We start from the raw sequence: 23,645 nt of genomic DNA on the forward strand, positions 1-23,645 counted from the left end.
TAACGATCTGACAGGTCGTTTCGAGAGTTATATCTCCATTTTCCCCATTTCTGCTTCTTTTGTGTTCTTCATTTATATTATGATATGTCGAGTTAGTTGGTTCGGGTCCGGAGTGGTTTTGGAGTGAATTGAGACACTTAGTCTCTTTGAGATAAGCTTAAGTTGGGAAACATCAATCGGATGTTGAGTTATGTGTAACCGATCTCGGGTTTGGATTTTGATGATTCCGTAGTGGAATTAGGCTTTAATTGGCGAAAGTTGAAAATTTGGCGATTTTGGTCGGTAATGGAAAATTTGATATCGGGGTCATAATGGATTTCCGAAAGTTGGAGTAGGTTCGTAATGTAACTTTTGACGTGTGTGTAAAATTTGAGGTCATTCGGACATGGTTTGATAGGTTTCGGCGTCGTTGACGGAATTTGGAAGTTTAGAAGTTCTTAGGCTTGAATCCGAGGGTAATTTGGTGTTTTGATGTTGTTTTGAGTGATTCGAAGGTTCGACTAAGTTCTCATGGGGTTATATGACTTGTTGGCATCTTTGGTTGAGGCCCTGAGGGCCTCGGGTGTGTTTCGGGTGGTTAACAGATCAAGTTTGAAGTTTGGAGAATTGCTGAAGTTGGCCTGTTGCTAGTGTAATTGCACCTGCGAGGGTATTGTCGCAGGTGTGATGGAACGGACGCAGGTGCGGTAGTGTGTTGGAATGGGGAGAACCGTAGGTGTGAGTGGATGTGCGCATCTGCGAGCCCGTAGAAGCAGGCAGTTTCCCACATAAGCGGAAGAGAGGAGGTCAGGCAGTGGCTGCAGGTGCGAGGTCTTTTCCGCACTTGCGAGGTCGCAAAAGCGGATAGGGAGCGCAGGTGTGGAGTTGGGAACTTAATTAATTTTCCGCAGATGCGGAGGTTATTGCACAAAAGCGAGACTGCAGGTGCGCATTCTGAGCCGCATGTGCGAAAAGCCTGGGTAGAACCTATAAATAGGAGACTTCGCGAATTTTTGCTCATTTCCACCATTTTCAAGACGGACCTTGGAGCTTTTGGAGTGATCTTTGAAGGGGATTCAAGGGTTTTAATAGAGGTAAGTTTCTTGAGCTCTAATACTCCTAGCTATGGTGTTTTCCCATTGTTTTCTTATCTAATTAGTGAGATTTAGGAGTGAAAATAGGGGGTTAGGGCTTGGGATTTTGGAGAGTGTGATTTGAGGGTTTCTGGGACCAAATGATGTCGGAATTTGATAAAATTTGTATGGTTAGACTCATGAGTGAATGCGCTTTCACATTTTTTAACTTTTGTCGTATTTCAAGGCATAGGCCCGGAGGGCCGTGTTTGAGCCAATTTCGGGTTGAGTCTAGTTTGGTAGTTGTTCTTGTGGATTTTATTCCTTTAGCACATATTGATGGCATTGTACTGGTTGTGACTAGAATCGGAGCATTTGGAAGCCGAATCGAGGGGCAAGAGTATCGCGGAATAGGAATTTTGCTCGGTTTGAGGTAAGTAACAGTCTTAAATCTTGTTTTGAGGGTATGAAACCCCGAGAATTTGTATAATGTGATATTTGGAGGTGGCGCACATGCTAGGTGACGAGCGTGTGAGCGTGCACCGTGAGGAATTATGACTTGGTCCATCCCGTGTGACTGTAAAGTGGAATAACCATTGTTATTGCTTGTTTTTCCTTGTCTTTGAGAAATTGACTGTCTTTCATGTTAAAAACCATGCTTAGGCCATATGATATCACTATTGGGACCCGAAACGGTCATATACTTATTGAATTGACTGCTAATTGTTGTCTTGTACTCAGTCACAATCTTATTATGTGTTATATCTCTGTTTCCTCTCATTTCTTGTTGATACTTGTTGTATTCCCTGTTTAGGCTGGTTATTATGATATTCTGTGAGCCCGAGGGGCTGAAGAGGTTAGTGACTGAGATAGGGCATGTGTTCCGGGTTGAGAGCTATGTGTGATATATTGGATCGGGCTGCACGCCACAACAATATTAGATCAGGTTGCACGCCACAATAAGCCTTCAGGACATACATCGGATCGGGCTGTACTTGAGCTCGAAATGGTTTGATTTAAATACAGAATTGAAAGCATGCCTACTTTTCTTGCCGAAATTACTGAAATGAGCTGTATTTGTATAGCTCGTCACTGCTTCTCAGTTCCTTATTTAATTTTGTTACTTACTGATTTTGAAGTACTCACGTTACTCCCTGCACCTTGTGTGCAGATTCAGGTGTGACTGGACGTGGGGGTCATTGAGTTCGTGCGTAGTTGATCTTCCAGAGATTTACGAAGTAGCAACCGGTGTTCGCAAACCTTGTGCTCCTTCCTTATTATCTTTCTTTCTCTGTATTGATATTTAGACGCAGACTATTATAGACAATGTCTTTTAGATTGAGAGTCTAGTTGCTCATGACTTAGTGACACACCGATGTGGGGCTATTTTTTTCTGCACTTATGTTTTATTGGGTTTTACCCCGTATTTATGAGAAACTCTGGTTATTTTAAATGTCTTAATTCATTTTTGTTAAATTTTGAAAGTGTTTTGGAAAGGTCAGCTTGCCTAGTACCACGATAGGGGCCATCACGACGGGTTAGGTTTTGGGTCGTGACAAGTTGGTATCAGAGCCAAGGATACATAGGTCTCACGAGTCATGAGCGTGTTTAGTAGAGTCTTGTAGATCGGTACAAAGACGTTTGTACTTATCTTCAAGAGGCATCAGAACCCTTAGGAAAACTCCACATTCTTGAATTCGTGTCATGCGAATCTGTTGATTCTAGTAACTAAACATCTATTGTTTCATTCTCTCACAAATGGTGAGGAATCATAATACCGGTCAGGAGGACCATCCACCAGTACCACCAGCCAGGGGCGCGAGAGGCTGAGGCCGTGGTAGGGGCAGAGGTACAACCCGCACAGCAGTTGGGGCAGTACCTGCAGATCCACCAGTTGCCCCAGGTCAGGACCAGATTCCAGTTGTTGATGCACTAGCTCAGGCACCACCTGCGCCTATTGTGATTCCAGGACTTCAGGAGGCCCTAGCTCAGATTCTGACTGCATGCACCAGCCTTGCTCAGGCGGTCTCTGTTCCGGACGCATCAGCCACTTCTCAAGATGGGGGAGGTGCTCAGACTCCCGCTGCCCGCATACTAGGTCAGGAGGTACAGGGATTCCAGACACTGGGGGCACCACCAGCCTAGCCGGTTGCAGCTGCTCAGGACTATGTGGTTCTTGCTATGCCTGAGGATGAGAAACGTAGATTGGAGAGGTTTGGGAGACTCCAACCTCCATCTTTCAGTGGTGCAGAGGGAGAGGATGCATAGGGTTTCTTGGATAGGTGTCAGAGGATACTCCATACAACAGGTATTCTGGAGACCAGTGGGGTATCGTTCACTACCTTTCAGTTCTCTGGGGCTGCATTCAGTTGGTGGGATAATTACGAGAGGCGTAGGCCGGTCGGCGAAGAACCCCTTACTTGGCAGCAGTTCTCCGTTATCTTTCTGGAGAAGTTCGTGCCTCGGTCCCGTAGAGAGGAGCTGCGCAGACAGTTTGAGCAGCTTCATCAGGGTGATATGTCTGTAACGCAGTATGAGATGTGATTCTCAGAGTTGGACCGTCATGCTATCTGGTTGGTTCCCATAGACAGGGAGAGGATCAGAAGGTTTATTGATGGCCTCACTTATCAGCTGCAATTGCTTAGGACCAGAGAGGGACTGTCTGGTGCTACTTTTGATGAGGTTGTCGACATTGCTTGGCATATTGAGATGGTTCACGGGCAGGAGAGGGTTGAGAGGAAGGCTAAGAGGCCTCATGGACAGGGTGGATTTAGTGGTACTCCTTCTAGGGGTTAGTTCCAGCACAGTAGAGGTCGTCCATTCAGGCATGCTCAGACAACTCGCCCAGTTCACCGTGGTGTATCATCTGGCCATGGTTCTCACAGTTATTAGCAAGTTCATTCATCTCTTTGTGCCCTTCCAGCGCAGAGTTCTTCTCGTGCTCCATCGGGTCCGGGTTTGTCTATGTCGGATCCTTCTGCTAGTTATCCCGGTGCTCGGGGCTCCCTTCAGTCCCCAACACCAGCACGGGGGTGTTGCTATGAGTGTGGGGAGTTTGGTCACATGAGGAGAGAGTGTCCCCATCTAGTAAGAGGTCCCGATCCGCATAGGATCCAGTCTACGTCATCAACATCAGTTCCTCCACCACCCGCCCAGTAAGCTAGGGGTGGAGCTCAATCAGCTAGGGGCTGCCTGAGAGGGGGAGGCAGATCAGGGGGTGGCCAGGCCCGTTTCTATGCCATCCCTACCAGACCAGGCGCTATTGCTTCAGATGCTGTGATTATAGGTATTGTATCAGTTTGTCACAGAGATGCCTCTATATTATTTGACCATGGTTTCACTTATTCATATGTTTCCTCGTATTTCGCTCATTTTCTAGATATGCCCCGTGAGTCTTTAGTTTAATCTGTTCATGTATTTACTCTTGTAGGCAATATTATTGTTGTGGACCGTGTATATCGGTCATGTGTGTTGACTATTGGGGGTCTGGAGACCAATGTGGATCTTTTGCTGCTCAGTATGGTCGATTTTTAAGTGATATTAGGTATGGATTGGTTGTCACCATGTCATGCTGTTCTAGATTGTCACGCTAAGACTGTGGCGCTGGGGATGCCGGGGTTGCCGATGGTTTAGTGGAGCAGTTTTATAGACTATGTTCCCAGTAGAGTGATTTCATACTTGAAGGCTCAGCGGATGGTTGAGAAGGGTTGCCTATCTTATTTGGATTTTGTGAGGGATGTTAGTGTAGAGACTCCTGCCATTGATTCTGTTCAGGTGGTACGTGACTTTCCGGATGTGTTTCCCGCAGACTTGTCGGGCATGCCGTCTGACAGGGATATTGACTTTGGTATTGATTTGGAACCGGGCACTCAACCCATTTCTATTCCACAGTATCGTATAGCACCAGCGAAGTTGAAGGAGTTGAAAGAACAACTTCAGGAACTCCTTGATAAGGGGTTTATTCGGTCTAGCGTGTCACCTTGGGGTGCGCCGGTTCTATTTGTAAAGAAGAAAGATGGTTCTCTGAGGATGTGCATTGACTACAGGTAGTTGAACAAGGTCACAGTTAAGAACAAGTACCCTTTGCCATGTATTGATGATCTATTTGACCAGCTTCGGGGGGCGAGGGTGTTCTCCAAGATTGATTTGAGGTTAGGGTATCACTTGTTGAAGATTCGAGATTCGGATATTCTTAGGACAACGTTCAGGACCCGATATGGCCATTATGAATTTCTTGTGATGTCTTTTGAGTTGATTAGCGCCCCAGCAGCGTTCATACATTTGATGAACAATGTGTTTCAGCCTTATTTGGACTCATTCGTTATTGTATTCATTGATGATATCCTGGTTTTCTCTCGTAGCTAGGAGGAGCATGCCCAACACTTGAGGATTGTGTTACAGAGACTGGGGGAGGAGAAGCTTTATGCAAAGTTCTCCAAGTGTGAGTTTTGGTTCGGTTCAGTAGTCTTCTTGGGACACGTGGTGTCCAGTGAGGGTATTTAGGTCGATCCGAAGAAGATAGAGGCGGTGCAGAGTTAGCCTAGACCGTCCTCAGCCATGGAGATTAGGAGCTTTCTTGGTTTGGCAGGCTACTACCGTTGATTTATGGAGGGATTTTCATCTATTGCATCGCCCTTGACCAAATTGACCCAAAAGGATGCTCCATTCAGGTGGTCGGATGAGTGTGAGGAGTGCTTTCAGAAGCCCAAGACTGCCTTGACCACAGCTACAGTGTTAGTGCTATCGTCAGCTTCAGGTTCTTACACCGTGTATTGTGATGCTTCGAGGGTAGGTATTGGATGTGTTATGATGCAGGAGAGTAGGGTGATTGCCTATTCCTCGCGCCAGTTGAAGACTCATGAGAAGAACTATCCTGTCCATGACCTTGAGTTAGCAGCTATTGTGCATGCCTTAAAGATTTGGTGGCACTATTTGTACGAGGTTCATTATGATATCTATAATGATCACTGAAGTTTGTAGCACCTGTTCAAGCAGAAGGATCTTGATTTGCGCCAGAGAAGATGGTTGGAGCTTCTCAAGGACTATGATATCACTATTTTATACCATCCGGGGAAGGTCAATGTGGTGGCCGATGCTTTGAGTCACCGGGCGGAGAGTTTGGGGAGTTATCATATCTTCCAGCAGCAGAGAGACCTTTGGAATTGGATGTCCATGCCTTAGCTGGCCATCTTTTCAGATTGGATATTTTGGAGCCGAGTCGGGTATTGGCTTGTGTGGTCTCCGGGTCTTCTCTTTATGACCGTATCAGGGAGCGTCAATATGATGACCCCCACCTGCTCGTTCTTCAGGAAAGGGTTAAGTGAGGTGATGCTAGGGATATGACTATTGGTGATGACGGCGTGTTGAGGATGCAGGGCCGGATATGCGTGCCTAATGTAGATAGGCTCCGGGAGTTGATTCTTGATGAGGCTCACAGCTCATGGTATTCCATCCATCCGGGTGCCGTGAAGATGTACCATGATTTGAGACAACACTATTGGTGGAGGCAGATGAAGAAGGATATAGTTAGTTTTGCGGTTCAGTGTCTCAACTATCATCAGGTTAAGTATGAACATAAGAGACCGGGTGACTTACTTCAGAGGTTAGAGATCCCAAAGTGAAGTAGGAGAGGATAACCATGGACTTCGTAGTTAGGCTCCCACGGACTTCGAGGAAGTTCGATGCTATTTGGATTATTGTGGATCGGCTGACCAAGTCCGCGCACTTCATTCCAGTTGGTACTACTCACTCTTCAGAGCGGTTGGCTGAGATTTACATCCGAGAGATTGTTTACCTGCATGGTGTCCCAGTTTCCATCATTTCATATAGGGGCACTCAGTTTACATCGCAGTTCTAGAGGGCCGTGCAGCGAGAGTTGGGTACTCAGGTTGAGTTGAGCACAACCTTTCACCCTCAAACGGACGGATTGTCCGAGCGCACTATCCAGATATTGGAGGACATGTTACACGCCTGTGTCATTGACTTTGGGGGTTCATGGGACCAGTTTCTGCCGCTCGCGGTGTTTGCATATAACAACAGTTTTCAGTCGAGCATTCAGATGGCTCCATACGAGGCTTTATATTGGAGGAGGTATAGATTTCCAGTAGGATGGTTTGAGCCATGTGAGGCGAGGCTCATGGGTACAGACTTGGTCTGGGATGCATTAGACAAGGTGAAATTGATTCAGGAGCGGCTTCATACGATGCAATCTAGGAAGAAGAGCTATGCGAATAGGAAGGTCCGTTATGTGTCCTTCATGGTTAGGGAGAAGGGTTTGCTGAAGGTATCACCCATGAAGGGTGTTATGAGGTATGGGAAGAGGGGCAAGTTGAACCCCCGGTTCATTGGGCCTTTTGAGGTACTTCAGAGGATAGGGGAGGTGGCTTACAAGCTTGCCTTAACACCCAGCTTGTCGAGTGTGCATCCAGTGTTTCATGTTTCTATGCTCCGGAAGTATATTGGAGATCTTTCCCATGTTTTAGATTTCAGCATGGTTCAGTTGGATGGTGATATGACTTATGATGTGGAGCTGGTGGCCATTTTGGACCGGGAGGTTCGGAAGTTGAGGTCAAAGGATATAGCTTCAGTGAAGGTGCAGTGGAGAGGTCAGCCTGTGGAGGATGCCACCTGGGAGACCGAGCGGGAGATGCTTAGTAGATATCCACCCCTATTTGAGACTCCAGTTATGTTTCTAGACCCGTTCGAGGACGAATGTTTCTTTAATAGGGGAGGATGTAATGACCCGATCGGTTGTGTCGAGATTTATAGCCCCGTTTCCCCCATTTCGGCTTCTTTTGTGTTTTTCAGTTATATTAGGATATGTCAGGTTAGTTGGTTCGGGTCCGGAGTGGTTTCAGAGTGAATTGAGACACTTAGTCTCTTTGAGATAAGCTTAAGTTGGGAAAAATCAACCGGATGTTGAATTATATGTAAACGATCTCGGATTTGGATTTTTATGATTCCGTTATCTCTGTTAGGTGATTTTTGACTTAGGAGCGCGTCCAGAATGTGATTTGAAGGTTCGTAGTGGAATTAGGCTTGAATTGGCGAAAGTTGAAAATTTGGCCATTTTGGTCGACAATAGAAAATTTGATATCGGGGTCGGAATGGCTTTCCGGAAGTTTGAGTAGGTTCGTAGTGTCATTCGGACGTGGTTTGATAGGTTTCGGCGTCGTTGGTGGAATTTGGAAGTTTAGAAGTTCTTAGGCTTGAATTTGAGGGTAATGTGATATTTTGATGTTGTTTTGAGTGATTCAAAGGTTCGAATAAGTTTGCATGGGGTTATATGCCTTGTTGGCATGTTTGGTCAAGGCCCCGACGACCTCGGGTGTGTTTCGGGTGGTTAAAGAATTAAGTTTAATGTTTGGAGAATTGCTGAAGTTAGCCTGTTGCTGGTGTAATCACACCTGCGAGGGGATTGTCGCAGGTGTGACGCCACAGGTGCGATGGAATGGACGCAGATGCGGGAGTGTATTGGACTGACATGAATCTAATGTGTATTATATCTCTGTTTCTTCTCATTTCTTGTTGATACTTGTTATATTCCTTGTTTGGTCTGGTTATTATGATATTCTGTGAGCCCGAGGGACTGGAGAGTTTGGTGACTGAGATAGGGCCTGAGTGCCGGGTTGAGAGCTATGTGAGATATATTGGATCGAGTTGCACGCCAAACAATATTAGATCGGGTTACACACCGCAATATACCTTTAGGCCATACATGGGATCGGGCTGTACTTGAGCTCGAAATGTTTTGATTTAAAACACTGAATTGAAAGCATAACTACTTCTCTTGCCGAAATTACTGAAATGAACTGTATTTGTGTAGCTCCTCACTGCTTCTGAGTTCTTTATTTAATTTTGTTACTTACTGAGTTGGAAGTACTCAAGTTACTCCCTGCACCTTGTGTGCAAATTCAGGTGTGACTGGACGTGGATGTCATTGAGTTCATGCGCAGTTGATCTTCCGAAGATTTATGAGGTAGCTGCCGGCGTTCGCAGACCTTGTGCTCCTTCCTTATTATTTTTCTTTCTCTGTATTGATATCTAGATGCAGACTATTGTAGACACTGTCTTTTAGATTGAGAGTCTAGTTTCTCATGACTTAGTGACACCCCGATGTTGGGCTATTTTTTTCCGCACTTATGTTTTATTGGGTTTTACCCCGTATTTATGAGAAATTTTGATTATTTTAAGTATCTTAATTCATTTTTGTTAAATTTTGAAAGTGTTTTGGAAAGGTCGACTTGCCTAGTACCACGATAGGCACCATCACGACGAGTTAGATTTTGGGTCGTGACAGACTCTGACACCAACTAAAAGCCTCAATGCTACTAGATAGGACTAGAAAGTAAAAAAACATCACAAAAACAGCCTCAATATATTTTTATGCTTAATATAAATAGAACTTTTTGTCATTTTTAGTGTATGTCAGGTTATGTTATGGTTTGTATACGACCGACTTTTCTTTTTTTGGAGTTTTTGTACTAGATTCACTTTTTAACATTAGATTTGCATTCCACAAATTAATATTATAGATTTTATCTTCATTTCATCTTTAATTTATGTTATTTCCATGAGTAGTTAAACCCATAGCTAGGGTTGTGACCCAACCCTAGTGTGAGTATTTAATGGCTATTTGATTTTAGGGCTTGAATGTGAATGTGTTAGTGATATTTAGTCTAGTTCTTGCTAGAACTCAAGAATTAATGGTTGTAAACATTGATTCATGCTTTTATGACTTAGTCTCTACTTGAGAAAGAGGGACTAAGTCTAGGAAAACTAGGCTAATAAGGAATTGGGATGAACTCAGGAAATTGATAGCCCCAATTAAAGGGTTAAACATAGAGTTAGTAATATCCAACTTGAGCCAATATCACTTGGTTTGCATGAATACCCATTTAGACTTGAGATAGCCAAATTGGCTAAAATCACTCAACCTACCGAGAGGTATAGAGTGAGTATCTGGGTATGATAGCTATATTACAATCCCAACTAATCAAGCTTGCCCTAGATTTTGCTACCCGCTAGATATCCACCTAGGTAGAAGTCACTACCCTAGTCTCTTTAAACATTTGAAAAACAATAAAAAAAATATTGTCCTTAGTTTCAATTATTGCAATCTTTAGAGTAAAGTTAGAAATAGAAGAACCAATCAAGTTTGTGGAAGTGAAATAAAGCCAAAACTTGAAATTAACTTAGATATACACCTAATCCAATATTCTAACTCCATGTGTATTTGATCCCGACCTTTGTTGGGTTTATTATTGCATCGACCGCCTCGCTACTCAATTGTGGTGTAGGTTTGGCACAGATCAATTTTTAGCGCCATTGCCGGGGAGTTAAAAGGATTTAGCTATATATCTAGGTATTTGTATGTTTTGTCTTTCTTTCCTTCCGAGTCACTAATTTTGTTTGTGAATTGCTTTTAGGTACAAAATGGCCCTTAACAATGAGCCCCTCGGAAATTTACCATTGGGGGAGGAGGTAGATGACAATCAAGTGGATGAGGTTCATCCCGAGCCTCAAGTAAACTGACGAGGCCGACCGCCTCCACAAAGAGCAGCGCACCAGGTGTTTCCTAATGAGGGATATGCAAGTACAATAGTCCCGCCCCAGATTAGGGCGGGCAACTTCCAAATTATCAATGTGATGCTTACACTGCTTGAGCAACAGAGTTTCTTCACCGGAGCTCCACACCAAAATGCCTACAAGCACCTCAAAGGGTTCGTTAATACTTGTTGGGGGAGAAAGCAAACAAATGTCACCGAGGATGCACTGCGCTTAAGGCTATTTCCCTTTTCTCTACGGGGAAAAAGGCTTTGGACTAGTTAAAGAGACTACCCAATCATTCCATCCACACTTGGGATAAGTTGGCCGAGAAGTTAATTGCCAAATTCTTCTCTCCGGGAAACATGGATACACTAAGAGATGAAATTTTAGCTTTCAAACAAGAGCCCAATGAGCCATTGCACGAGATTTTGGAAAGATATCGCACCATGGTCAAAGAATGCCCGAACAATAATATGACCAAGGCCATGATCCAACAGACCTTCTACAGGGGGATCAACAAAACAAATTAGTGTGTGGTAAATCAACTCGCTGGGGGTAACTTCATGAACACGCCTTATTTCTAAAGCTTGTGAAATCTTGGATGAAATAGCGGACACCTCTTCGGCGTGGTAAAGTAGAGCCAATGTTCCTCAAGGTGACCCAAATGTTATTCACATGCACAAGGAGCTACATGACCATTGGCAAGCTATTGCTTAGTTGACAACCACCATGAACCAATTGGCCAAGGCTCAACTTCAATATGTTCAAGGGTCGAGATAGGTGAATGCTATGGAAGGTGTGAACATGATGGTAAACAAGAGACGACAACAAGGTCAACAAGTACAAAACCATCCGGAATAATTTGAGCAAAGTAATAGTGGGTATAATCAAGATGATTCATATGATGAGCAAGATGAAGAGGTTCAATATGTCAACAATTATCAAGGTCAAAGAAGCAATGCTCTAAATCAACAACAATGGAGATCACAAGGAAACCAAGGAAACTGGAATAACAAGGTCCACTAAGGAAATTGGAGTGGTGGCAACAACAATAATCAAAGCAATTGGGGTAATCAAGGTAATCAAGGCAACTAGGGAGGAAATAATCAAGGTAATTAGGGTGGCAACAATCAAAGCAATTGGGGAAACAACAATAATCAAGTGGGTTGGAACAATAATAATCAAGGAAATTGGGGGTCGGGCTTTTAGAGACCCCCGATGTATCAATAACCAAACAACCCGCGTCCATATACGTCGCAAGGTCCTAGTTCTTCCAATAGTGAAATGGGAAGGATTTAAAACATGTTTAAGCAAATAAAGGAGAAAAACGCCGACTCGGATGCCCAATTAGCCTCCCACAACACTTCTATCCGCAACTTGGAGGTTCAACTTGACCAAATTTCTCAAGCTTTAAATACCCGCCAAAAGAGGGCACTACCTAATGATACGGTGGTGAACCCAAAAGGTGGGAATACGGGGCATGCAATGGCTATGACAATAAGAAGTGGGAGAGGTGGAGTTACTAGCACCTCAAACGAAAGAAAACATGTGGGCGATGATGTGTTGGTGCAAGATGATGATGAGCCAAGCAATGATGTTCGGTCCGCAGTTGGTTTTCGCGACCCCACTCAATTTTGTGTGGTCCGCACAATTAAACTTCGGAGACCCAAAAAATCGATTATGCGGCCACACTCAATTTTGTACGGTCCGCGATGGGTTTTCCCGGCCGCACTCGAAAGTATGTGGTCCGCGCTGAGGTAACTTCAGAGAACCAGTAGTCTGAACCTAGGATTTTCACGGCCACACTCATTTTTGTGTGGTCCGCGATAGGCAGTCCACGACTGCACTCAATTTTGTGTGGTCCGCGCTGCCCTCTTCTGAGAAGCAGTGTCTTTCTTTCCAAATGTAATCCAATAACACAAGTTGAACCCCAATTCTAACTGACTTTCACTACTTGTTTGTTGCAGACAATGGTGCGTTCACGTGGTCGAGGTGATACTTCCAAAGGGAGGGCAGAATCCTCCCGAGGCCGGGGTAGAGGAAAACCTAACATGCCACTATTAGTCCAGAAAGTTGTGGGAAAAAAGACTACGCTCAGTAGACCATCCTAGGAAACTTCTAATGGGGATTCTGTACAACCACAACCGGGGGCACAATCACAACAATTCCCCGACAGATTCCATTTAGTCGATGAACCTACCTCCTCCTTTAGTTCTTCTGATGTCTCAGAGGGAGGTAGTCAGGCATCCAAACCATCTTCCCCACCTGCTACAACACCTGCCCAACAATTACCCCAATCATTTTAGATGAGGATGATGAGGCCCCAGATGACGGTAGAGGGGGTGACACAATTATAGGAGGCTTGGCTAGATCAAAGAAGCCAGAGGTGTGGGCTGATAGGTTTGTAAGTGAGAAGGCGTATGGAAAATTTTGGGAATGGTGGCCCCAAAGGTCGCTCACTCTTGAGTGACAATTCATAACAAAAGACCTAAGCCAGCACCATCTGAATGTCCTAAAGCAATTTACGGAGAGAATAAGATGGAAATGGTTCAACTGCCGGATGCATGATACAAATAAATACCTCATCAAGGAATTTTATGCCAATGTTGCCCACATCAAAAAGGGTACAAAGGTGACGAAGGTCCGGAACTTGAAAATCCGGTTTGATGGCCACTCACTGAACACATATGTATGGTTTGAGGATGTCGAGGCAGTGCAATACATGGAAAAGCTAGCCTTGGGTGATGCAGTTAGCCCATGGTTAGCTGAGATACTCACTATTCTGGGGACAACACCTGCATGGCTCACAACAGGAGTTCAAATTGTCAGAGCCACCCTTAACTTTGAAGCAAAAGGGTGGGCAACATTCGTGTGTAGCCGTCTTGACCCGTGCCAGCATGAGAATGTCCTTCCACTCCCCCGGGCAGTATTGGTAGCTTCCATCATGGCAGGATATCCTGTTAATGTAGGAAACTTGATGTCCTACAACATCACCAATGCTGTCCAGAAAGAAGAAAGATTGTATCCCTACCCCAACTTCCTCACAGTGTATTTCCAAGACCAAGGGGTAGAGCCGAGACATTTTGATATGGAGGTGAAGGCTAAAAAGCCTTTCTCATGGTACCACCTCCAGGGAGAGGACAACCCTAAATTCAAGGGTAAGCCACTACCTCCACTAGCCAGTCTAAAGAGCTAGGGGTAGTGGCCACCGGGTCAGTTGCCAAGCCCTCGACAGCAGCCGGTACTTCTGCCGCAGCAACTTCCATGCCTCCTCCTTCCTCCGGACCTTCCCTCTCAGTGCCACTGTCAGTGACCAAATATTCTACCTATCCTCAGACTGCACAACAGGTTTCACAGACACTATCTAGTCTCAACAGCTGGATACGAGCAACTACCACAAAGTTGAGTGCCATATCCAATGCAGTGGCAGCACAGTCTTCAGCCCCATCAGAGCTTCAGGTACCTCTATCAAGGGAAGACTCTTTGAAGAAGATTCTGGATGACCATAAGAAGATCCGATGGAATTTTGATACACATGGGAGAATTATCAAGGATTTGGGGAAGCAGGTGAAGAAGATGCGTAAGACTCAGGCATCTAAGGAGTCAGTGGAGAAGTTGAGCAAAGAGGTTGAGAATATTGCTTCTGTTGGTGACATTCCACTAGAACTTCTCATGGAGGAGACAGTCCCAGCAGTAGATGTAGCAGTGTCCTGAGGCATCAGATGCAGCAGCTGGCCAGTCTGAGGAGCCGGCTACCACTACACAGACTGCTGCAGAGCTGATTCAGATGCTCAGAAACCCCGTAGTCCCCCAGTCAGAGGATGCAGAGATCCAGCTAGAGGATACAGAGGGTGCTGAGGACCCAATGCAGACAGAGACCACATAGGGAGTTTTCTCTACTATCTACCTCGTTTTCCTGTTCTTATTTGTTATGAGCATTGAGGAGAATGCTATTTTTTATTTTGGGGGTGGTCCATTTTGATTTGATGACATTTGGTATGGAATAACCATTATACTATTTTTCTTTATCTTTATTTTTATCGTTATTGATCTTTAGTTTCACTTTTGGTATGTATATATTCTTACCATTGGACGTATATATTCATTTCCTTTATGTATATATTCACTTTACTTCATTTTGTACATATTCAGTCTACTTTCCGTAGCTTACTTCATAACTTCTTTCATTGTTTTTCCTTAGTAGCATAGCTTCGTATTTACTTTAGTAGTTTCTTTTTACATTTTGTGTGAACAATAAACCTTTGGTTTTCTTAATGCCACGGTTCTTTCCAAAGGTGAATGTCGTGTGAACCGGGTGGCTCTTCCCAATGATGGATGGCGTGGCAATCTTCTTAAGGGATTGAGTTTATTTTCTTTATGTTTTTGTATATATAGTAGTAATGAATAAAAGTGTCTCAAGCAGGCTTCACTTGGTATTAACACATTTACCTTTGACCTTATGGTTAGAAACAAGTTGATTGGAAAAGAATAGCTCTAGTTGTGACCTTTAGACTCTTGTGTTGACTAAAACAATCATCGAGTGGTTTCTTTGAGCCATTTGTGATTTTCAATCTAAGCTAGGGTTGTTGTGGGGCATCGAGTTTGTTCTCTTTAACAATCCAACAGCTTGAGAGGTGAGGTATTGAATTGCAAGTCCAAGTTCCGTGGCAATAAGTCTAGAACTTCCCCTAAATGTTTTCCTAGGAGAAATTCTAAGTGTAGCTCGACTTGAGAAATAATTATAAGCTCTCTTTGATCCAATTGGAAGCTTGAAAGCTTCCATAGCTTACCATTGTGACATCCCTAGCCAACTCCTTTGAGCTGAAGCCGTTTTTTATTCAACAACCATGTTACAAGCCTTTATCCGTTTTTAATGACTTTCTCTTGGCACCCGATCTTTCCTTAGCATTCTTGATATAATTGGCAAAAGCATAAGTTTGGGGGAGAGACGAGGAATGTGAAAGTAATAAAAGGTACAAAGATGAAAGGTATTCAAAGTAAGCGATGATGAAAGGCATGGAGTGAAAGATGAGGAATAAAGTATAAAGTTGAAGGGATTCAAAGAAAGCAATGATGAAAAGCATGGAGTGATTAGAGGAGAAAAATGATTGACATAAGCAAGAAAGAGTGACATTACGTCTCTCTAGTTCCCCTAAGGAAGAAAACAATGACTCAAAGAGTCAAGAAAGTATGAGCCAAAAAGAGGAAATGGAGTGTTTAATGAGAGATGAAACCATCATATTCCGATAAGTCCTACCATAATCCAAAAGCCTTTATTACATTCCTGCAAAAGCCCTATATAATTTCAAGTTGAGTGAGCTTACATTAGTGGTGATTTACATAATGGGCAAGCTTATGGTACTTAAAGCCGAACTTGAGACATTTCTTTTGAGAGAGATGAGTGCACTTCTTCACAATTCTTGTTTTGAGTGTTACATTCTAAAGTGAGATTTGCTCAAGGAGAGTAGAGGAGGAGGAGTTTGGGTTCCACAATAACCTACGTAATAGAGCGAGCTTCCTTGGTAAATTAAGTCAACTCTTAATACTCTAGTGTCATATTAGAACTATGGTACTCAAAAGGTCAAAACATAGTGTTGTTGATAATTCATTTGTGTTGAGGGTAATTATTAGTCCCAATTGATGCATGATTGATTCACCTTAGGCCAGCTGAAATACCCTTTTTCTAGTGGAGGTGGGAATTACCTTATTTGCTTGAGGACAAACAAAAGCTTATGTTTGGGGGAGTTGATAAGTAGAGATTTTAACCTATTATTTTCTCTCTTTTACTTGTGTTTTAGGCCAAAAATGCATGGAGGTATTCCCGAAAACTAATGAAATATGCTTGCTTGCAGGAATTGTTCAAAATGAGCCAAAGGAATCAAAATCAACTCACAAAGGAGTCAAAAGTTACCAAGGCTGAGCAAAGAGGCCTAAAGCGCGGACCGCACAAATATTGTGCGGCCGCGAAAGCCATGATGCGGACGTGATCAAAATTACGCAGTCCACGAGAGATATAGAGAGAGTGATTTTTGGGCTAAATGATGAGCGCAAACCGCACTAGAAATATGCGTGTGCGAAAGTCCCTGTGCGGCCGCAATTGAAATTATACGGACCGCGATGACTGAGATTCAGAGAGCTTACACTTTGAGAAAAAGAGAGAAGTGCGGACCGCGTTATCCCTTGTGCGGCCGCGATTGAAATTATACGAGCCGCAAAATAAAGAACCAGAGAGTTGATTTCAAGCCAAACTCAGGCAAGTGCGGACCGCGCCACTTTTATGCGGCCACACTTAGAATTATGCGGTACACGAAAGTTCAACTCAACCCAGATCCAAAAGAGAAGAACGCGGACCGCATCAGAATTATGAGGCAGCGAAAGCAAGAGTGCGGCCGCAATCAGAATTACGCTGCCTCACAACCTTTGCAGGGGCATTTTTGTCAGATATTTTATGCTTAATATAAATAGAACTTTTTGTCATTTTTAGTGTATGTCAGGTTATGTTATGGTTTGTATACGACCGACTTTTCTTTTTTTGGAGTTTTTGTACTAGATTCACTTTTTAACATTAGATTTTTATTCCACAAATTAATATTATGGATTTTATCTTCATTTCATATTTAATTTATGTTATTTCCATGAGTAGTTAAACAAATAGCTAGGGTTATGACCCAACTCTAGTGTGGTTATTTAATGGCTATTTGATTTTAGGGCTTGAATGTGAATGTGTTAGTGATATTTAGCCTAGTTCTTGCTAGAACTCAAGAATTAATGGTTGTAAACATTGATTCATGCCTTTATGACTTAGTCTCTACTTGAGAAAGAGGGACTAAGTCTAGGAAAACTAGGCTAATAAGGAATTGTGGTGAACTCAGAAAATTGATAGCCCCAATTAAAGGGTTAAACATAGAGTTAGTAATACCCAACTTGAGCCAATATCACTTGGTTTGCATGAATACTCATTTAGACTTGAGATAGCCAAATTGGGTAATATCACTCAACCTACCGAGAGGTATAGAGTGAGTATCTGGGTATAATAGCTATATTACAATCCCAACTAATCAAGCTTGCCCTAGATTTTGCTACCCGCTAGATATCCACCTAGGTAGAAGTCACTACCCTAGTCTCTTTAAACATTTAAAAAACAACAACAAAAATATTGTCCTTAGTTTCAATTATTGAAATCTTTAGAGTAAAGTTAGAAATAGAAGAACCAATCAAGTTTGTGGAAGTGAAATAAAGCCAAAACTTGAAATTAACTTAGATATACACCTAATCCAATATTCTAACTCCATGTGGATTCGATCCCGACCTTTGTTGGGTTTATTATTGCATCGACCGCCTCGCTACTCAATTGTGGTATAGGTTTGGCACAGATCATCAATGGCAACAAGTTTCTCAGCAAGGTCAGGGTCACTAAGACTATGATGGGAAACAGAGGGTTTGGATTTTGATTCAGGTTGAACAAGTTTGACCTCACCTTCTTGCTTCTTAACCTATGAGCCCTTCACACATACATACCCCATACTCGCAAATGCTTTGGAGTTGTAAGATTTTGAAACAGGGATGAAGGGATATTCAAAGATGGAGATATTATGAACTTCCAGAATGTGAGTGATGGCCATTCCATAGGGCAGACTTTTGGGATATCAGCACTTTCAATCATAAAATTGATGACCCGGGAGGATAGTTTGATCTTGAGTTTTGTCGCAAGGAAATAAATAAGAAAAGTATCTCTTTGAGAGATGGTTGAGAAAGAACCAGTACGAGGAAGCAGAGTAGTTGCAACAATGTGGGCTAGACACACGAGTTTCAAAACTAACGTCACTTAGACCTAACTGGTTTGGGAGAGATTCAGATGGACACTCAGTAATACACCATTTTGCTTGATCAAAAGAGATTTCAAAATCATCAGGCCAGGAATTTTTAAAAAGCATGGGAAAACCAGAACACTTACACAGGAAAATTGAGCCAAACATGGCACAATCAAGAACAATACGCTTTCCTAACACTAAGGATTCCAACTTGTCAGACTTACTAGAGAGAATATTTGCATAAAACATTTTCACTAGGGGTTCATAAACTTTAGGAGGGGGAACAGAAAAGAATTTTTACCAGCCTTGATAGACTAATAGATCTTTTACCTTACAATTTAGGGCATCCATGTCATCAAGGTTGACTACCCTTCCATGAGCAATTGGCTTGTCTTTCAAAGTGATGAAAAAATCCATGTTTGAAGAATCCCAGAAATGTAGGTCAGGCTCTACAGAGCTGGAGAGATCTATTTTCGACTTCTTTGGAGTAAAGGATTCAGGGGGTTCTTCCATAGGTCTTTTTCCCAAGGGTTTTTCTCCTAAAGTATGAGAATGATCTGAGAGGTCCGCCTGAGAGGAGGCAAAACCTTCTGAATGGTCAGACCCTAGGTCTACTTGTTCTGGAGGCTAAGAAGGGGTTTTTGCTCTGGAGAGAGTACTCTGCCTCGTAGAGGCAGAGGGATTATTGGAGTGTTTGGACATGGAAAATCTTTGGTTGAGGAATTTTTTGGAGAGGGTTTCTAGGGGATAGAGATGATGGAGATTAAAAAGGGGTTTCAGGTATTAAAAAAGGGTTTTTGAAAGTTGAGTACAGAAAAGGAAGGGGTGTCAGTGATCAGACGTGATGATTAGTTTTCCTTCTTTGAACTCTGCAACTGATGTGAAAAGAGAGGAAAATAGAGGGAATTTGGAGGCGCAATTAATGATTAAAAAAAAGCATTAGCCATATAGTAACATATAGGTCCTGATATTAATGATTAATGCAAGTAATTCTCTTAAAAAGCAGAATCTGTCCTCTACTAAAGGCTTAGTAAAATTATTCGCTAATTGATCAGTAGTTCCAACAAAAGATAGTTATATATTTCCCTTAAGAACATGATCACTAATAAAATGATGCTTGATGTCCATATGCTTTTCCCTAGAATGATGCAAAAGATATTTTGAGAGACATATAGCACTAGAATTATCACAGAAAATTGGTATAGGTTTAAAGAATAATTCATAATCACATAATTGACGAGACATCAATATTAATTGTGCACAACATTGTCCAATGGCGATATACTCAGCTTCAGTTGCGGATAATGCGAGTGATCCTTGTTTTTCCAAGTAGTTGGCATGTTCCACTGGTACTTTTTCTGTCTTTCGTATCACCTGCAAGATCAGCATCTGAAAAACCTTCTAGTTTAAAATTGTTAGAGCGTGGATACCACAATCCATGAGAGACAGTTCCAATAAGATAACAAATAATTCTCTTTACTGCAGTCAGATGTGATTCTTTAGGAGCTGACTGAAACCTGGCACATTTATAGACACTAAACATAATATCTGGTCAACTAGCAGTTAGATAAAGAAGTGATCCAATCATTCCACGATACTTAGTTTCATAAACATGATTTCCCTGTTCATTTTTATCAAGACTGGTTGAAGGACTCATTGGTGTGCCAATAGCTTTGGCATTGCTCATACCGAACTTTTGAATAAACTCCTTTTGTATATTTTGTTGACATATGAACGTTCCCTCTTCATATTGTCGAATTTGAAGTACAAGAAAGAAAGTTAGCTCCCCCATCATACTCATTTCAAACTCGCTTTGCATAAGATTTGAAAATTCCTTGCACAAAATATGATTAACACTACCAAAAATAATATCATCAACGTAAACTTGAATAATGAGATTACCTTCTGATGACCTTTTAATAAACAGTGTAGTATCTACTTTACCTGTTGTAAATCTGTGATCAATAAGAAATAAGCTAAGTCTTTCGTACCATGCTCATGGAGCTTGTTTCAGTCCATACACCGCTTTGGTCAGTTTATACACATGGTAGGGAAACTTTGAATCTTCAAATCCAGGAGGTTGTTTCATGTATACATCATCTTCAATGAAACCATTCAAAAAAGCACTTTTAACATCCATCTGGAACAGCCTGAATCTTTTAAAGGATGCATATGCAAGAAGAATTCATATGGATTCCAGTCGAGCTACTGGAGCGAAGGTTTCGTCATAGTCGACTCCTTCTTGTTGAGAGTATCCTTGAGCAACTAATCTGGCTTTATTTCTCACAACTTTTCCATCCTCATTCAGCTTATTTCTAAAGACCAATTTTGTTCCAATTACGGGAGCATTTTCAGGCTTGGGCATCCGTTTCTATTCTTGATTTTTGTCGAATTGATCTAGCTCTTCCTGCATTGATTGCAACCAGCTTGAGTCTTTCAAAGATTTCTCTATTTTCTTTGGCTCAGTCTGGGAAATCAGTGCTATGTTAGCTTTCTTCTTGAGAACTCCCCTACTTTTCATTCCTTCACTTGGATTCCCTATGATGAACTTTTGAGGATATACCGGTTCACTTCTCCATTCATTTGGACGAACTGTATAAGTAGTTGACTCCTCTGGAGGTTCTGATTGACTGTTGCTACTCTCATTAGTTGACTCTACTACACTGTCAAGTTTATTTAGTCGACTCTTAAGATTTGCTTGTCTCCTGATTTACCTGTGTTTGATCTTCATCAACTGTAGTAATTCCTTTCTCGATCGAAGTGTTATTCTCATCAAAGATAACATGTACTGACTCTTCTGCATACAATGTGCATTTATTATAAACTCTAAAAGATCTACTATTCAATGAACAACCCATAAAAATACCTTCGTCACTTCTTGGATTGAATTTTCCAAGATTTTCCTTACCATTATTATGAATGAAACACTTGTTTCCAAAAGGATGAAAGTAACTTATATTGGGTCGTTTACCATTCCACAGTTCATAGGGAGTCTTCCTCAGGATGGGTTTTATGAGATATCGATTGAGGATGTGACAAGCTGAACTTACTCCTTCTGCCCAGAAGTGATTTGGCAGTGAATATTCTAGTATCATAGTTCTTGCCATATCATGTAAAGTCCTGTTTTTCCTTTCAACAAATTCATTCTGTTGGGGTGACCTTGGAGCAGAGAAGTTGTGAGTGTATCCTTGATCGTTGCCAAAATCTTCAAATTATCTGCTTTCAAATTCTCCTCTGTGATCACTTTGAATAGTTGTAATAAGACATCCCTTTTCTCTTTCGACCTTTTTACAGAAGGTCTCGAAAATTTCCAAAGCTTCATCTTTGTGAGATAGAAAAATACCCAAGTAAAACATGAGTAATCATCAACAATAACAAATGCATATCGTTTTTCTCTTGTGCTAACAGTTCTAGTAGGTCCTAATAAGTCCTAATGAAGTAATTGCAAGGGTTTAGAAGTGGATACAACATCTTTTGAAAGAATTTCTAGTTTCTTTACCAATCTGATATGTATCACACACATGATTTATAGAAAAAATGAGTTTGGGTAAACTAATAACTAAATCATGCTTGGAAAGTTTTTCTATCAAATGCATGCTTGCATGACCAAGTTTCTTATGCCATAACCATGGCTCATCAGATATGGACGTTAAGTAAATATGACCATCTATATTTTCAAAACCATCAAGAATATAGACATTTCCATACCTTTTACATGGGAGGATTATTTTACCTATCTCATCTTTAATAGCACAACCTGTTTTCTTGAACTTTACTTTATACCCTGAGTCACATAGCTGACTTATACTCAGAAGGTTGTAGTTAAGTCCGTCAACAAGATAAACTTCAGTGATATCACAGTTATTATTGAAAGGAATTGTTCCGGTACCGACTATCTTTCCTTTTGAATCATCACCAAATTTAACATTTCCTCCATCTATTTTTGTAACTTCTTTAAATAGGTTTTTGTCACCTGTCATTTGACTGGAACACGCACTATCCAACGATCATTTTCCTTTGCGACTCCTTCTGTGGTGTTCCTGCAAAACATAATTATCACTTCCTTTTAGGTACTCATGCTTGCTTGGGTCCTTGTTGGTTAGTATTACTAGATTCAGGATTGTTTTGGGGTTTCCAAATCCATCCTGATACATTTGACTTACGAAATCGACAAAAAAAATATTTATGTCCATTTTTATTACAGTAGTGACACATAGGACTTGATCCATTTTTGGTTCTCCCATTTATGTCAGTACTAGTGGACTCTGTTCTAGCTGGTCCTTTTCCAGTTGACTTGTAAGTTGCCTGGTTCGACTTTATAGAACTATGATTGGTTGATTTGTGCATCCCATTGAGTTGCATTTACAATTCATCAACTTCATCTTGAAGTACTTCTTTTTCAATTTTGCATACTTCAAGCTAGCATTTCTAGTCTTTTATTTCTCTGTTGAGTCTCTTTATTTCATTCATCATCTTTTGAGACTCTTCCAAAGTAAGGTCAAGAATATCCTGCAATTCATTATATCTTTCACAGTTAAAAGGTCTTACCTCACTTATTTCACCTCGTGCCATGAAACAATTCTCGTTGTCATCTTTGCAATCATCATCTGAGATATCCTCGTCTTTCAAGCACCCTGAGAGCTTGTTCATGTTATTTTCCAAAATTGTCATGAAGCATAGATTTGCTATCTCTTCATGTTCAGAACTGTATTCATCACTCCAGCTTCCAAATGATTTGTTCTTATTAAACCCTCTGGAGGCTTTTCTTTTAAGCTCAGGACATTCAGCTTGAACATGCCCAAATCTTCCACATTCATAACATTTGCCATCATTTTTGTCTTGTTCATTGTATTGCCTAGTTTTCTTGGGTGGTATTCTGCCTATTTTTGTATTCCTGTATCTCCTCATTAAACCATCCATGTTCCTTGATACTATGGATTTTTCTTCTTGAAGAGCTCCAAGGTCATCATCAATATCATTGTCTGTTCTTTCAGTTGTAACCTTGAAAGTAGTTATTTTATTCTTCTCTTCTTGAATTGTTTTCTTGAGATGAGTTTTCTCGAAAGCTATAAGTTCTCCTCGAAGTTCATCATATGATAATTTGTTCAAATCATGTGACTCAAGAGTAACTATCTTTGTCTGCCAAGTAGTGGGAAGACTTCTCAGAATTTTCCTAACTTGATCACCATTTGAGTAGGGTTTGCCAAAAGCTTTTAGATCACTGATGATTTTG

The sequence above is a fragment of the Nicotiana tabacum genome, chromosome 24, assembly GCF_000715075.1.
Source record: "Nicotiana tabacum cultivar K326 chromosome 24, ASM71507v2, whole genome shotgun sequence".
Taxonomy (NCBI): Eukaryota; Viridiplantae; Streptophyta; class Magnoliopsida; order Solanales; family Solanaceae; genus Nicotiana; species Nicotiana tabacum.